At 41.9% G+C, this 17,731-nt stretch overlaps 1 protein-coding gene across 1 annotated transcript in view; it reads right to left on the bottom strand.

Annotated features, from left to right (window-relative positions):
* Positions 1–17,731, bottom strand: part of SERPINI1 (serpin family I member 1) — a 645,085-nt gene that overhangs the window by 172,421 nt on the left and 454,933 nt on the right. The gene's annotated exons all lie outside the window — the stretch shown is intronic.

Genomic DNA, 17,731 nt, shown 5'->3' with positions numbered 1-17,731 from the left:
CCAAAGCATGCATTCATACACCACAAAGACACTGGTAACATGCAGTGCAGCATGTATTGTGGTATATGTGGTCACTGACAAGCCTACAGTACTTTGGTAGGAATGGTATCTTAACAGAAAACTGTCCCAGTGTCACACCAATGATGAAGCAGATTGGAAAAGGATGGAATTCTGTTCATAGCAGGGTCTTGTATAATAAATATTTTCTTCTTGACAATTTATTTCTACGTTGAATTACATGGTCAAATGTTTCCAATGAAAAAAGTTTAATCCTGATTGCAGATTACACTTTACCCATAATTACAGAAAGGTATAACATTTGCTAAATCCATTTTTAACCATGCAGCACTTGTACTTATATTCCCTCTTTCACAAAGGCTTCAAAAAGTTGCAGAAACAGCATTTTCTCAAAGGATGAGATAATGCTTTCAGCTTGCTTGAAAAAGGTTTCCTGACCTTCTGGTAAATAAACAGAATAGAAAGAGCTATCCAAGTTGAAAAGCTCTTCTTGGAGAACAGTCTTGCTTCCCAACTGGAGGAAAACGATGCAGGGATGTTCAGTTAGATGAATAACATACATAATGGCAAGAGTTCTTTACATAAACGTATTTAAAAGTTATGTACTCAACACAACTAAGCATCTGTGTTGTCCATTTTTATTCTTCCTCAACACATGGGTTTGGATCTGATCCTCAGATCTGCCTCAGCCTCGTACTCCAGACTTTGGATCCAACTCTCAATCTCTTCACTCTACCCTTAATGCCTTAGTCCATCCCCATTTACATCCCCATTTACCTCTGATCAAGTTTTGTTGCCATAGCTAGACAGAGAAAGAAGAGCGCAAACCCAGAACTGTAAGTTCCAAAACATAGTCCAAAAGATTTCTGCAAAAGGTTGAAGGATGGGGAGATAGATTGGAGGGAAGTTAATGAAAATGGACAATACAGATGCTTAGTTATGGTGAGTACATAACTTTTTATCTGATGTTGTTTTCATTCTTGCTCAACACATAAGACAGAGTCCCCAGGAACACTGATCTTGGGTGGCCCTCGTGGAAGGATATTCTTGAGTACCACTTGACCAAAGGCGTCTGTTTCTAGATATAAAATCCAATTTGTAATGAGTAACAAAGGTATGTGCTTTGTACCATGTTGCTGCTGCAAAATCAACATCAATAGATGTTCTTGACCAAAAAGTAGATGAAGCAACCATGGATCTGGTTGAATGAGCCTTGGGTGGTTTGGAGAGGGGAATGCCCGAGATAAAGCACATACTCTCCTTTATTCAAAAAAGGGTACATGAATGGATGAATGGATTGGTTAATGTTATTTTTAGAGGCTACTTTAGGTAAGAAGGAAGGGTTTTGTCCGCAAGGTAATAGTATCTTTATGGAAAATAATGTAAGGGGTCTTTGAAGAAAGAGCCTGGCATTCAGATATCCTCTCTGCAGAAGTAATGGCTATTAAAAAGATTGTTTTCTAAGACAGGAATTTCAGATCAGTTTAAGCTGATGGTTCAAAAGATTTCTGAGTTAGACCTTGAAGCACAATGGTCCCAGGGAGGTGAAGGATCCTTTACTGGTGGTCTGAAAAGAAAAATGCCTTTTAGAAATGATTTGCATAATTTGGAAGAGGCCGAGAAAGTCTCAGTCTTGTGTAAAAATTAGAGATAGCTGGTAATTATAGCTTAATGGTAGAAAAACTAGCTCACTCTTTAAAAAGAATTGCCAAAAATTAAAGTACTGCAGACACTGAGCAGAAAAAGGATCAAGCTCATTTTTCAAGGCCAAAAGGGAGAATCTTTTCCACCTGCTCTTATAAACTCTTTGTAGAATCTTTTTGCAATGATAAAATGATGGTACATACAGGGGAAGAAAGCCTTGCCTATTTAATCATTACTGGAAATTGAGAAACCATGCAGTTAGTTTGAGGGCCTGGATATTAGGATGTTTGATTCCTGATGGGTGGGAGAGGAGATACAGATATGGCTCCGGTATCCATGCAAGATAATGAAGATGAGACCACTGAAAGGGGAAACATACCTGTTGAGGCAAGAAGGGGGAATGAGTATACCTGAACTCTTCAGCCAGCTTGCTTTCTGTTGGTATTTGGGAATCAAAGAAAGAAAGAAGGGGATACGCATAAAGTAGACCGGAGGGCCAAGCGTGGACTAGAGCATCTCTCGGTGATTGCCCCTGAGGGGGATAAGAGCAAAGTACCTTCTGCATTTGTTGTGGGGGATGCAAAGAGATCGCAGCAAGGTTGGACTTACTGATGGAAAATCCTTTCTGCAACAGATGGAGAGACTACTTGTGGGGCATCAAAGTGGATATGCTTAATTTGTCTAACATGTTGATTTTCTCCAGTATGTGCACTGCAAATAGAAAGAGGTCTGTGAAGCTCGCCCATTCCCACACTTTCATGGCCTCTCTGCAGAGGGAATAAGATAGTGTTGATGTACCAGACCACAGACATGTCAATCTAAATCGCAATAGTTCCTACAGGAAGAGCATCTTGAAAGGTCTGCGACGTTAGCAGGACTGCTCTCATCTCTAGTACACTGACATGCAGATTGGTCTCGAGGGGACCATGTGCTTTAAACCATCCTTCCCAGGAAATGACCCCCACCCTAGATGGGAGGCATTCATAGTCACTGTGTACGTTGGGGGCAGTAGAATAAAAGATCACCCTAGGTGAATATCTGACTGGACCCACCAGATGATGTGACTGTTGCAAAAAGGATCAAGACCGAGTGTAAAGGATAGGGGTTGTTGAGGAATAAACCACTGAACAGCTAGAGTCCACTGAAGGACATCCATAAAGAATCATGCTAAAGGAAATAACACAATGGCTGCTGCCATGGATCCTAGTGTTTGACGAACTGATCTGGTTGGAGAAGATGGATGGGAGATGAGCAAACTGAACAGATTTTTAGGGTGGATATACGATGATGTGATGTGAAGCTGTCTGTGTTAAGGTATCCAGATGTGCACCAATGAACTCCAAGCTCTGGACTGCTGTTAAATTTGATACAGAATAATTTACGGTCATCTCCAGTAATTGACAAATCTTGAGCAAATAGTCCCTGGACTGTTGGAGAAGATTCTTGGAGGAGGCAGTAAGGAGCCAGTAATCCAGATATGGAAACGCTCAGAATCCTTTGAGTCTCAGATGAACAGCCACCACTGCCATGCATTTGGTAAACACCCGGGGACTATAGTGAGTCCAAATCGCAGGGCTCTGAATTGGTAATGACTTGCTCCCAGCCAAAAGCATAAATGTCTTCTGTATCGCCTGTCTGTTTTGATGAGATAAGTACACATCATGAAGATCTATGGACCACATCCAATTGTCCTTGTGAAGAAATTGCAGAATGGACTGAACCATGACCACTCGGAACTTCAACTTCTTTACATACTGGTTTAGAATGCTGATATCCAAAACTGGTCTGAGGTCCCCCATCTTTTTGGGCACTAAAAAGTGCAAGTTCAGAATCCTATTTGGTCTGGTGGGACCTCTTGGATGACTCTTGTCTAGCAGCATTTGAATTTCATGTGACTGGGTAAAACATCAGGAAGTTTCTTCCTTTTATGAAAAGGAAATTGGAAAAACAGAATGGAATAACCTCTGGATAAGATTTTTAGCACCCAGGAGTCTTTTATGTTTGCCCAGGTGTCTGTGTGCAGGGATAATCATCCCCCAACTGCCTCGAGATTTGGAATGTCGGGCAACACTTCAGGAGCTCTGGAAGGGTCTGTATGAAAAAGAATCGCAGAAACCCTGGTTTTGCGGCCCTCTACAGTGACATCACCCATGGGAACTTCCTCCTCTGCCTCTGGAGGAGTTGACACCATGTAGATCTTGGAAAGGACCCCGAGATTTATGGAACCGTAACTTCTTACCACCTCTCTGATTCTGGAGAAGGCTCACTGAGGGGTAGAAAACTTGCTCCCCACTACAGAGAGCATCCTTCCTTCTTGTTCACTACGGGTAAGCATCTCTTACTGATGGCCCAAATAAGGATGTGCCATCGAAGACTGCGTTGATGAAGAACATCTTAAAGGGTTTCGCAAAGTTGCATAGCCGCATCTAGGCATGTCTGCTTATGGCAATGCCTGAACCAGCCACTCACGAGGTGCCTTCACCTGTGTCAGAAATTAATCTCGTTGAAGAGTTCAAGAGTGGCCAGAAGGATGTTCTTTGAAAGCCTCTGTAGACATGGACTCTGAGAAAGTACTTGAAGGTTCCTTGATCAAATCTCTCTGAAGCCCTGTGAAGTGTACCAGACAATTAAGGAACATCAGAGTGAAGGTTGCTGAGGCAAAGACTCACTTTCCAAATCTGTCCAGCACTTTAGACTCCATGTTTGGCAGATGGACAGAAAAGCTCTGTTCTGCTAGCTCTTTCTTAGTGGCTCCTGGCACCACCATAACATCTACTGGGACTCCTTTGCTCCAGAGGGGTCTGTCTTTGGAGAGGGTCTAGAAATTTATAGTTTCTTTGGGATAGGTTAGACAGTATCCAGCTCCTTCCAAGCCCAGTGGGAACCTAAATCAAGGAGTTCATTCACTAGGGGGTAAATCAAAGCTGTAGATGCTCCAGAATCAAAATCCTCCAAAAATACAGATTCTTCTGGAGGTAAGTTTTTGGAAGACCAACCACCTTTTTGTCTGAGAATCCCCAATACATCTTTGAAGGCAATATCATTCGGTGGTGATCTGGGGGACGACTCCATCAAAATCGGTATCCTCCATGAGAGACTCCAGTGGGGAGTCTATGTGCCGCCTCTTGCGCCACCTCTTGCGCATTCTCTTCAGATGGATCTCCTCTGTGGGATATTCACGGGAGGCATCAGAAGACAGGGAAGTTCCTCTACAGTATCTGCTTGGAAACTTGTTGTCCCTGTGGAATAGGCCTAATTGACTCAGAGCTCGAAGCCAACTAGGGAATGTGGGGTGGATCTGAAGAATGAAAAGGCGGTTCTCTAGAAAGGGAAAAAACCCTTTACACTATCTTTAAGGCAGATGGACCCAGAGAAGCCACGGCCATCTGAACTGGAGCCTAAGCTCCCACCACAGGCAGATCACAACTGCTCTTAGATCTGTGCCTTGAGGATGGAACCAGACCCGAACTGCCCAGGGCCAAGGCTGAGAGAGTCAGGGACAAAGCTGACATTGGAGTTCATCCCAGCTCCAGAGATCCAACACTGACACTTCGGCTCCAGGACCTATTCTGATCCATGGGTATCAGAGCAAAACTTGTCAGGGATACCACTGGAGTCGAAGAGATCATCTTCAGATCAGACTCCAGACCCCTCAGGAATTTTACTTCCTGGGACTCCCAAACAACTGGATGGATCTGAGAACGAGAGAGAATAGTGAGAGACACTGTAGGAAGGTTTACAGATCCAATTGGGGCAGAGCCAGTATGATTCCCATTCTGGACCTGAGCTCTGAGAAATTTTCACTCATCCTATCTACATCCGCTTGCGATAAATTTCTGGGGAGGATCTGGAAAATGTAGTGGAGTGTGGTCTTGTGTATTTTTAGGGGTTTGTAGGAATGGAGATCACAGAATAGGAGAAAGTGATTTAATCACATACTCTGGTGTAGGACTTCTTTGAGAGATGCCAGGCTTCAGATGTGAGGACCTGGGATCTGAGGAAGGCACCACTGGACTGCCAATATGATTATCGGATCTGAAGATTTTGGATCAGAGGATTTTGGATTCGAAGATGTCGAATCTGAGATTTTTCGACTTTTGATTGGTGGCTCCAACAAAGTTCTAGGAGACTTTGGTGGGGAGCATTTTCTGTGCTCTGATGGAGCAGACCTGGTAACTTTGGCAGAGGTTTGAGTCCCAGAAGATGGTGATGAATTAGCAGAAAGAAGTCCTTTTAATATCAACTTGTAATGTTGGTCAGCTAGAGCCCTTGGGTTAAAGGTTGAACAGATAGTGAAATAAGTATCCACGTAGCCAGCTCTGAAACAATACACGCATTCCTTGTCCATAAGAAGTGCATTTCTTAAAACCTATCAGACATGGTCGTTAGCACCATGCAGTACAACAACAACAAAAAAAACACAGTAAAGTAGTACATTAAGGAAATGCCAAAAAAATACGCTAAGAAAAGAGAAGATTTTTTTTAAGGGAAAGAAAAAGCATTACCAACAATGGCAATTTAAATAGAATACCCTGATTAAAGGGTCAAAGCAATACAAACAATGGTATGAAAAGAATACTACCTGAAAACAGGAAGCTCTAATGCCTGTGAAAAAGTAGGAGGGAGGATGGAGATTGAAAATAATAATTAGAACAAACTTTTTTTAAAGAAACAGAAAAAAAAATTAATTCAGTAAATCACTAATTTTTGCTCCAGAGAGGAATCTGCATCTGGGCACTATGGAGGCAAACTCGATCTGGGGATGGACTAAGGCATTATGGGGTAGACAGAAGAGCTTGAGAGTTGCATCTGAAGTCTAGAGTATGTGGCTGAGTTAGATCATAGGATCGGATCTGAACCCATGTGTCGAGGAAGAATGAAAAGGACATCAGATCTACCTGTTATATAGTTAGTGTCCCCAAAAGCATGCATCACTCCCATCTCTACACCTTCCCTTGGCTTCTGAATAATTCCACCTCCACACCCTTTCCTACATCAGGATGCCATTTTAAAATCGAAATCTTTTTTTATAATTAACAATATCCTTAGGTAAATAACATGGTTAAGTAAAATCATTTTTAACCAAGCCTGGGTGCTAAATTAATACTTGGCAACATGCTACAGGACTCTATGTAGACCTGGGAGGCAACAAGCTTCAGCTCTGACTTTGTCAGTTATTCAAAATCTATAATATAATGGAAGGTGTCTGTTTCCCTTTCCCACTACAAAATACAAAGGGGCACAAAAGTCAGACATTGGAGTGCATCTGTAGGCAGTGCAGTCTGATCTTACTACATTTAGCTTTAACTTGTGTAATTACTGCTTCACTATAAAACAAAGGGACTGAACTGCTTAGAAAAATGACTTTTCAGTCTATGCTCTGATTATTTGAGTCCCAGTTTACTATTTTTTTTTTTGGGGGGGGGGGGTTACTCCACACCTGTAACATTCTATTTATACACATTTTCACTACCAAATTTTTCCTAACAAGATCATAAGATCATGTCATGCTAGAAAGCTATACATTTAAAACAAATATTGCAATGTCTTGTAGATGAAGAGATTTCATCAATGCTTTTGGCAATTAAGTTGCAAGACACTCCCTGAAACATCAATCTTATCTGAGAACAGTATCTGTGGCAGTGTAAATGGTAAACTGCTACAGCTGCCTCTACTTGAAAACCATTAGGAAGCAATATCCCTACAAAAATCACTTGGGCATTTTTAACGTAATAGATAGCAAACATTTTTTCATCAACATAGACAAAGCCATAAGGGAAATCTGAAGGCAGAATGAAACAAAATGTGTAAAAATACTCTGGTCCAGAAGCTTTGGAAAGGTTCACAAATGGCTTGTAATTCTTTCTGTATTAACAGTGCCTTTTTATATGGGGAAGGAATCAAAACTAACACACTGGAGTAATATTGTCTTGCTACTGGCAGACATTCAGAGGCTTTGCTCCATATTTAGATGCATGTACCAACAGTCGAATACTTCAAAACTATTACGAATGAATAAATTCAACTGCAAGCATTAGGAATGAAAAACAAATGAGGGAATTTATCTATACTTGTGCCACAATGCTTTCCTAAATGATGAAACCAATAAATCAAACATTCCCAAGAAACCATTTAAGAAGTGGGAATATTGAAATTCCTGACTCGTTAATGGAGCACCAGAATTCTACTTGACTTATAACTGGTGGAACATTAACTGCCATAGCTTAAATGAAATTAAAACAGAGCAAACTGATCCAGCAAAGAAGATGGTTCCCGGAGTGATATATGTCTGCTAAAGTACCATGTATCCAATTAAAGGATGCACTTAGACTCCCAGGACTGTCAAGCTCATGAAAGATGCTACAGATGGAGCTGTAGTTCCACACAACAGCAAGAAAGGGGTAGGACCTACACATTAAAATATCAACAGCACATGCACACATTAAAATAATACGGGGAAATGTGGTGCCCACTATAAATCCAGCATTCCTTGTGAAAATGAGTTAACTAAATATGCCAAAATTAGAAACACTGACTGCTAAACTGCCTCACCACGGCTGTTTTTCTATACTATATATTTTTTCCCTTTAAGCACTACTGCTACCCAAATGCATGCAACTTATGTTCTGACAGCAACAGCACTTAAATAGAATGTGTAACACAGAAATATAGCAGGCATGACTGTTGTCATTTCAGTAGGAGTATCACTGGGTAATGGCTACTGAACTGAAAGTAGTAAGAGCTTCTGTTTTTGTGTGTTATTTCTTTTTCTTAACTGCCATTGCTGTTCAAAGGTATTAACATATTCGGACGGCAGTCGAATTTCAACAGAGAAAAAAGAAGAATAAGCCATTGGGTATTGTGCAAGAGTTAGCACTTCAATACTGAATGCATGTACAGTACAAGTTTTAGACGTCCCCTCAATGGGAAAGCCATGAAGGTACACCAAAGCCTAATTATGCAATTAATTTTTTTCTTAAATAACATTACTGTATAATATCAGTACTCTACGACAAGGTGTAGGTAATGCTAGGATTTACCTCTGGCTGCTTTGTTTGATCACTTGGGCTTTGCGTTTGTGATTAAACCATATCAACCATGGTTAAATCCAGCAGTATCCACACCCAGACAGGATTATTTCTAAGATACTGTGCGTTTTCCATAGAATGCAAAGGACCAATCACAGTTTACGTACAGCACACAGCAAAACCAATTATAGTAATAGATAAGGATAATTTATTAATCATCATGGCCATGGATAAATTCTATACACAAGCCTTAATTACAGAAACTGATGGTGGCTCATGCTTTGATGTGAAATGACTAGCCATCAGTGCTTATTCATGATGTTTATCCAGCCTACAGTTATAGGAAACTCTACATGGACTGTAATCCAAGATGGACAGAAAAAGTGGGGACGAAACAGTCATTTGGGAGGCTAGCTGATCATATTGCTTCCAGCCTAAGGAAAATAACTGGCTAGGGGTCAGAAGTTTCTGTGGATGATTTTCAAACACCACATTTGCCAATTCCATATTGGTATTTCTAATACTGCACTTTTTTTTGTATTTTCTGCCTTCACTTTGGAATTTTAAGGTATGTAGAGACATTCTAATTTTCTACATTTAATAGGAGATCCAGAGTAGGGTTGCCACCTGTCCCACTTTGCGAGGAACAGTCCCCTCTTTGGGCAGTTGTGTCCTGCAAAAAAACCTGAAAAAAATGGCAAATGTCCTGAGATTTTAGGACAAAATTATTTCCTATACTTTATGTAATAGTTGCATAAAACAGTTATTCTGTATCTGAAACACCTAAATGTTATAAGAAACAGAATAAGGAACTAAAATGCTACAAGAACAAGCTTTTATTTGGGGAATAAAAGTGAAGTTCTGTTCTTTGTACTGGCCATGGGTACATTTTACCCTGCAAAATTTGACGTTTGTACCAAAAATGTCCCACTTTGGGCATCTGAAAAGGTGGCAACCCTATTCCAGAGTCCAGTAAGAAGGCCTTTTCTTTATTTCTAACTTGGAAGTGCTTGGTGAGGGTCTGGACAATAGTCCATGTTACAGCTTGTAAGATACCTTGCACAAAAACATTTCTATAACAAGTTGCTGAGGTTGCTGCTGAATGGAATATGTTCTAAACTCCTTACAGTGGTTTATTATAATTTCCATCAGGAAAGGCAATACCATAGGCCACCCACTTTGACAATGATTTTTAGTTAAAGGCAGGGAATCTGCCCCTTTTTAAAGGGAGCAAATGGTCAGTTTGTTTTTTTTGAAAAAGTGCGTTTGTCTGGTGGAAGCATCATAGCTGGGTGTGGAGGTCCAGCATATGCATAAAACATCGTCCTTCATTTTGACAGATTAAATAAAAGATTTGGAAATCAATGGATTGATGTAAAGATACTAATAATATAATCCTACGAATAAGTGAAGGATTTGTCTTCAAAAACACTATCAGTATAGAAAAAAAACTGGAGAAGCAAGCTTGCACATAAGGGCCTGTGACTCTGAAATCTTTTTTTTTTTCCTGAGGTGAAAACAATCATGTGTTTCAGCTAATTGGCGATTCTAAATGCCCATGACTTGTTTCATCGTTTTAATGGACAATTTCAGGCCACTAAAGCCAAAACCCCACTAGCTGTGGATATGCATATTTCGGCCTTGTTATGACCTCGTCAGCACAGCACAAGCAGAGCGTTTGACAAATTAGAAACACAGGGCTGTTATATGCAGCTGTTTATCATCATTAGGGTCACTGCAAAAATATCCCAAACAAACTGAGTGAGGTGGTCACTGAAAAAACAAATCAGAGGCAGATGGGATATATGCAAATGATCCTTATGAACATCAGGTGTTTCAGCTAATTGGCGATTCTGAATGTCTATGACTTGTTTCGTCATTTTAATGGACAATTTTAGGCCAATAAAGCCAAACCCTCTGTTACAAGAGGTTGGGAGGTCACTCATTGGAAGTTCTAGCTTTGCTGGAGTTTTCATTTTGTTTTTACTGATTGTTTTTTCAGTGACCTTCTCACTCATTGTTTGAGGTGAAAACAATAGAAAGAGTGCTTCATAAGGCAAACATTTCATGTTCATTTATCAGAAAACGCACAATTGAGGCATATGTCAGCGGCTTAACAGGCAGTACTATTCACGGTTTGTGCTGGAAGACCCAAAGGTAGTCGGTTCTATTCCCACCCTAGGTAACTGGATCCATTTTGCCATTACTGACAATACAGTGCAATATTAGGCGGTGTGCTGACCTTTGCATAAGACACTAAACTGATAGCACATGGCAGTTGGAGTAGGAAGCACATTAAGGTTAATCAGAAATATCAAAAAAATCATAAAAAAACAGGTAAAACAAAATGAAGGGCAATAATATAAAAACAACAAATACAGAAAAACTGATGATTGCCCAAAGCTAATGTACCAACTCCCCACAACCCATAACACAGAACAAATGTTTTTGTGTACATTTATACTTTCTTAGAGTCCTTCACAGGAAGCTTACCCAAAAACAGATGCAAAAGGAAATTTGCCCATTCCAACAATCCCTTAAAATGTCACTGTCCTGCATGCAAACTATAAGGTTCTGAAGGAGAAAGAAATGTTTGCATGATGCATTTACATAACCCCTGTCTTGGATACTGGAGAAGGGAACTGGATATTCCTCTCATCTCTAACCTGATAATGAGATGCTAACAGAGGTGCAGGAAATTTTCTCAATCCTCCCCACAAAATGGCATACTTGACATGCAGAAGACAACCAAGTAAGGCATCAAGACTGGATGACACATCTTTCAATACATGAAAAAGATGCAGAGATATAAAATAAACAATTGGGTTTAATAAATGGAAACCTCCCTTATAGGAGTAATACACAATGCCACGCTTAAGCAGCGAGATGTGGGAACTTCCCCAGAAACGTAAAAATTAAAGCTAGTATAGTGTCCAAAGAAACAGATAAGCCAAATGTTCTGGCTAAGTAAAAATGTTCAAAAGAACAGTAATAAATCAAATAAAACATTTCTGATGAACAATGAAACAGACTTCCAAGAAATAACTAACCATGCTCCAACTTTTTTCCCACTGATGCTCATATACCTCTTTTGTACCAAAATTCTCTTTCCATTCATTTTCTCATAACTCTTTTGTACCAAGAGTGGCACCCAACAGATGAACATCCTGCTTAGTAAATGTAATCCCTTCAATGATGCCTTCATGCCCAAAGCCCTAGCATTTCTTTCTTTTGGATAACAGTACTCAAAATGTCCAGGTCCCACAACCCAGTGTGAAACCATATATTAACAGAGAGTAGCATCTGCCTCTTGCCCTTATCTAAAGATATACAAGGTTCATAACTTATCCTATCAAACCACAGAAGTGCTACTATTGTCTTTCTACAAAGCCAAGTGTGAAGTCCTTTTTTTATAGTTGCACATCTCTGAAGGCAAAGATGCGTCCCAAAGTGAAAACAACATGGTCCTTGTCTACTGATCCAGCAGAATACACGGACACCATAAAGTTGCATAGGTGCATGACACCTTCCCGAGTGGTAGCAACCCCGTCCCTGCTGTTACAAAGTAATCTGCTGATTTCACTTGAGCAAGCAGTTCTGGCTGTGTTGGAGCTGTTCTGGCTGTATTGCAGAACAGATAATAGGACAGGTCAAATGCAAATGTTCGACAATGAAGCACACATTTGACTTTCACATGCATATGCACCAAAATAATTGTTCACACACTTAAAGTTGACAAATTTGTTACAAATGCTAAATTTTCCTCCCACCACTGCTCCTCTCTGCATCAACTAAATTGGCTATAATCCATTCACCATCTCACCTGTCTACAACTAATTGCTGTCTATAAGCTCATCTACCGGCCAGCAACTTGCCCTTCCCTCTCCTCCATACTGACCATGTACCGTCCTAATTGACACTTCAGGTCAGAAAACAAAATGTCGCTGACTGTTGAAAAACCTAAGCTATCAGCTGGCCAAATGTTGTATTCTTTTACTGTTTCTAAGCTATGGAATAATCTCCATCCTTCACTTAGGACCACCAGCAATCCTGCCACCTTTAAAAAGTCCTTCAGACAACCTCTCACCTCAAATTGGCTATGCCGTTGTACCCCAACAAATAACTCCAATACATGATCTCTCTCTCTCTCTGGGGTCTCTCTTTTACCCATTTAATTACTGGCATTCCCTGTATCACACTTACTCCTTTTGTTGTCACTTCACTTAACTTTTCCCTTTTTTAGCTCTTCTGTCCCTTCCTGTTTCTTACCCTGATGCTAACTCTCCTCTGCTAATAATTCTGCCTACATACTCAAACTTGTGTTATTTGAATGTAGATCTTCACTTCTATAGTTATACGATGATTGTAAGCAAATTTCAATGCTGTTATGATTTTCATGGAATGTAATACTACTGCTTGATACACTTGGGTTTATTTTTATTTTTTTGGGTTTATATTAACTTTGGGTTGGGAGGGTGGCCTAATGGTTAAGGTGTTTGCCTTACAAACAAAAGGTGCAGGGTTTTAGTCTCACAAGGGATAATTGGCTAAGCTTAAAATGGCTTGCAAGGGCAGTTAGCTTAGTACTAATCTATGAACCTATGGTTCCACGTGTTTATATCTCTGTTATTTGAATGTATCCTATTTGTTTAAGTCTATAGTTCACCTAAATTGTAAACAAATTCACGGTTTTATTTTCTTGGATGTACTACCTCTGCTTGTCATACTTATCCTGTGTGTTAACATCTCTTTCTATGTAATTATTGTGGGGCTTTTCTCCCCGGGCCACCACTGAAAATGGGCTCATTCTAGGCCCAGTGGACTTTCCAGGTTAACAAATGAAATAAATAAATTATTTAGGGCAATCCTGGATAAAATTACTCTGATCTCCAAAGAAAAGAAAATATGACAATCTACATAGAAAATCACAATGTACCCTCAAGAACCATGCACGGACAGAACACTACCTAAATCTACAACTCTACCAACATTCACTTTCAATTCAACCCAAACTTCCCATGCTTATAATCCATAAACACCTCTGCACACTGCTCTTCTAAGACGTAGCAGATTTTGTTTGAAAATGTATGTGAAACTGCAGAAATAAGATGGAGCTTCTTCTTGTCAGTAATATCCGAAACCTCAGTGTCACGCCAAGGTGACCTGGTTCGTCTTGATTCAAACATACTAAAAAAAATTGTCTACAAGACCAGCAGACATAAATGGCACATCCAAGAAAGTTTCTGCTCAAAGGTGAATAAGCAACTTAAATATCAGCACAGCAAAAACCATACAGCTTAATTGCAGACTCACAAGTAAAAGCTCTATCAATAACCCAACAATAACCTTATACCACCTCCTTTTGAGAATGGTCATACCACAGGACACTGACACTGACACTGGCAGTCTGCTAACAGTTTGGCATGGTTCTGAAAAGGCAGTCTTATTGGAAGCAGTACCAGCAGTGCAGGACTGGAGAGCTGTTATCAGTAGTACACGAAACAAGAATGAAGGGGGCAAACAACAGATCCAGTTGTGTGAAAAAAAAAAAGTCTTGATTGATAGGTGAATTAGTGAAAGGGAGAATATTTGGTCAAGGTTTTGTTACTGTTGTAATGCACATCTGTTCTAGTCAACAGCTCCAATAATAATGAATCAACAAGACTTTCACTTTGTGCCTTGGTATTTAAACAGACTTATCCACAAGATCTACAAAGATGGTTTCAGTCTGAGAAGCAAAATCAAGCACAGTATTTTCCATAATCACAACTGCAACAGTCACCTCTGTGTTTTCAGCCAGGACTCTGGCAGGAAACACAACAGCTCCACTTACTACGTACTGTTTAGTTCCCTGAGGATATTGTCAAATTTCTCCTAATCAACACAACAAATACCTTGGGCTCCTCGGAAAAGAATCTGCTGGCCTAGGAAGGACAAACCAGTCAACAAAGGGTGGGTTAAATAAATGTATTTATTTAAAAGTTTCCAACAGGATGTTCAAGTAACATGAAAGAGATACATGCTTTTTTTAGATGTCTTAACAGCAGGACACTCTTATTAAAAATACCCTAAGGCATGGATTTGCTGCAAACTGCAGAAATCCTGGCATACAGGATTAAATTTCTGATGCATCAAAATTGATGCATTTACTCTTATCTGTAGGAAACTGGCATACAAGCAGAAACTCCTAAAGCATGTGCCTTGATGAATGTACATATTAGATTTGTCTGAAAATAGCTGAAATAATCTAAGATCCCTGGAAATAGACACGTCAATGGGTCCAGGCACTTGACAGAGGTCAACGTTAAAAGTATTTTCCATTTCTGTGAGTATGCTTTCACTTAAGTAGGTCTTCTAATTTCATTTAGAATGTTCCACACCTAGTTGCAAAAGGAATCTCTGCTAAGAATTAAATTTCCATCCTGTAAACTGAGAGATTCAACCCACTAACAACAGGTGGAGCACTGTGCCCTGCTGCTGAGTTACCAAGGATCAGAGTAGAGGCAAGAACCATGCAGAAGATGTGAACTACTTCAACAATGCACCACATCCGTCTTGGTCACAAATGACCTATGAGAACATTGCTGTTTTTTTTCTCCTTGTTTTAGCTTGAGTAGTACTTTCTGATTCAGAGATAATGGAAGAAAGGCAAACATTAAGGTCTAAGCCCATAGAAATGGAAAGGCATCTACCTTCCAAGGAGTTTTGCATGGAAGAGAGTCAGCAAATGTTTTTTGTAGCTGCTCTTTGAGATGTGTGGCAAAACAAGTGCACATCAGACATAACAAAAAGATCTGAAGTAGTTAACTTCATTTGCTCTGCAACCTGTGGGTATCTGATCCGACCCGGATCCGAGCCGGCAGCTTTCCAAGCTAATAGATCCGAGCTCCAAGCTCCTCCCCCTACCCACAATGCCCTGCCATCTCCCTCTAACCCTCAGATCTCGTTTGTCGCGGCTTCCATAAGCTTCTCTAGAACGAGCTCCGAGCAATAGTACTGTAAGTCAGTCTTTAAAAACTTCTTTTCTGTCAGATTTTTCCTTTTCTTGGTGTGTGTAAACTCCCCCTATATTTTGTAGTCTTTGTTGGGTAGTTATCTTGTATTTTAGTTAAGTTAGTTTTATTCCCCTCCCCCCTCTGCGTGCGTGGAGGTGTGTGCTGTGGGCATATGTTTCCTTTATCCTTTACAATGGCTGAAGGCCCTAAAGCCATTTTCTAGAAATGTACCAAGTGTGGCCATAAGCTGTCTCCAGCAGATGGTCAAACTCCTTTACCTAGGGGTTGACCACCTCTCTTCGGGCTGTACCATCTGTGCAGTCTTCAACCCCAGGGCTTTCAAGGATAGGAGATCGAAGCTTATTCTGGCGGGCCTTTTGCCCCCAGACTCTGCTTCTTCCACCTTGGTGGTGCCGGCCGCGGCTGCCTGACCTGTCGCTCCTGATCCCCCTGGCCGGGACTCACCCTCCCATCTTGGCCCAGGAGGAAAAGGAAAGCAAGAAAAAAAGAGAGGAGAGACAGAGAAAGAGAGAAGGAGAGGCACCGGAGCCATAAAAGGTGGTCCGAATCCACCTCTTCGGCACCGCCGTCTAAAAAGCTCACCTCTCCCCTTAAGTTCTCCGGGCCTTCCCCCTCTCGGCTCCGTTCTCCACGGAGGAGGAGACCTGGTCACCTTCGAGGTCATCCAGGCGGCCTTCCCGGCTGGCTTCGGTGGCCTCTTCTAGATCCACCAGAAGCTTGTAAGATGCTGATATGGACCGGATGATGTGCCGATTTTTTCAGGCCCAGATGCAGATGGGAGTGCTCTTGCCTCCCCCCCGCTGGGGGGGGGGCTCGACACCTTTTTTTTGCCCCCATTGCTCCTTCTCCGACCCGCTTTCAGATCCGACTAGCTTCGGAGCCGGGGTAGGGTCAGCGCCGACAGTGCTTCCTATATCGGCGCCGACTGTACCCTCGAGTCTGTCGGATCCATTTTTGGATCAGAGCTCTCAGGGCCGTGAGCTGAATGTCGGATCCGAGAGGGCCAGTGGACCTTCGGCTCCATCAAGGTTGGGGCACACTACCCTTTTGGATCCGGTCAGGTTACCTTTGGCGCCGATCCGCACGTCAGATCCGAGGGGAATGTTTTTGGATCCAAGGGAAAGTGGTTCCCCCTCGGCATTAGACGTCGTGGAGAGGGTCCTCTCAAGGGATTCGAGGCCCCAGGCTCTTGCTTCGGATCCACCCGCCATTCAAACTCATATGGGCCTGTCCTCCATCATCCGGCCCCAGGAACAGCCTGCGCCTACGTCCCAGATGGTTCCCATAAGGGAACAGGATGTCATTGGTGAGGCCTCTTCGGACAGCCCCCCCAAGGAGGTCCCTCACAAACGAAGTGCAAGAGGAGGCACTTGGACTCACCCTAGTCCCTGACAGAGGACACGTACTTGGAGGAAGGGGAAGGTTCCCCAAGGTCACCCCCCGAAGACGTCTCCTTCGGAGACATCACGGAAATATTACGCGTTAGAGGGGGGTGGTCTTCCCAAAAACCTTCCTTGAATGAGTGTTTCTGGAGGCTTTTGACGCAGGCCCATCCACCTCTTGGGTGTCCCCTCCCGCCGATCCCCTGGTAGACCTCATTACTACCACGGCATGGAAGGAACTGGACACTGTTGAACCAATTCCTAAGAGACCAGACAGGATCCTCAGCCCTCCCACGGACAGGACAGTTTGGAGCAAGGGTGCCCCAGTGGATGTCATGGTGGGCAGCTGACACTAAAAAGGAATTCCTCGGTGCATCCTCCAGACAAGGAGTCTCGGATGATGGACCGTTTGGGAAAGCGGATGTCTTCTTCAGCGACCTTCTCTGTAAGGTCACTGAACTATACGGCACATGTGATTAGACTGCAGCAAGACCCGATTAAAGAGTACTCTGCGTCACCCCCAGAGTCCATGTCGGCCGAGGACAAGCGTACCTTCACGGCTCGAATGGCTACTCTCAAGTCAATCACCAACACGTCTATGCAGCTCCTTTCCCATGCTACAGAGGGAGCAGCTAGAGCTAGC

The sequence above is a fragment of the Protopterus annectens genome, chromosome 4.part1 (genome assembly GCF_019279795.1).
Source record: "Protopterus annectens isolate FY-2018-M chromosome 4.part1, PAN1.0, whole genome shotgun sequence".
NCBI lineage: Eukaryota > Metazoa > Chordata > Ceratodontiformes > Protopteridae > Protopterus > Protopterus annectens.
This window is presented reverse-complemented; position numbering and strand designations above follow the sequence as displayed.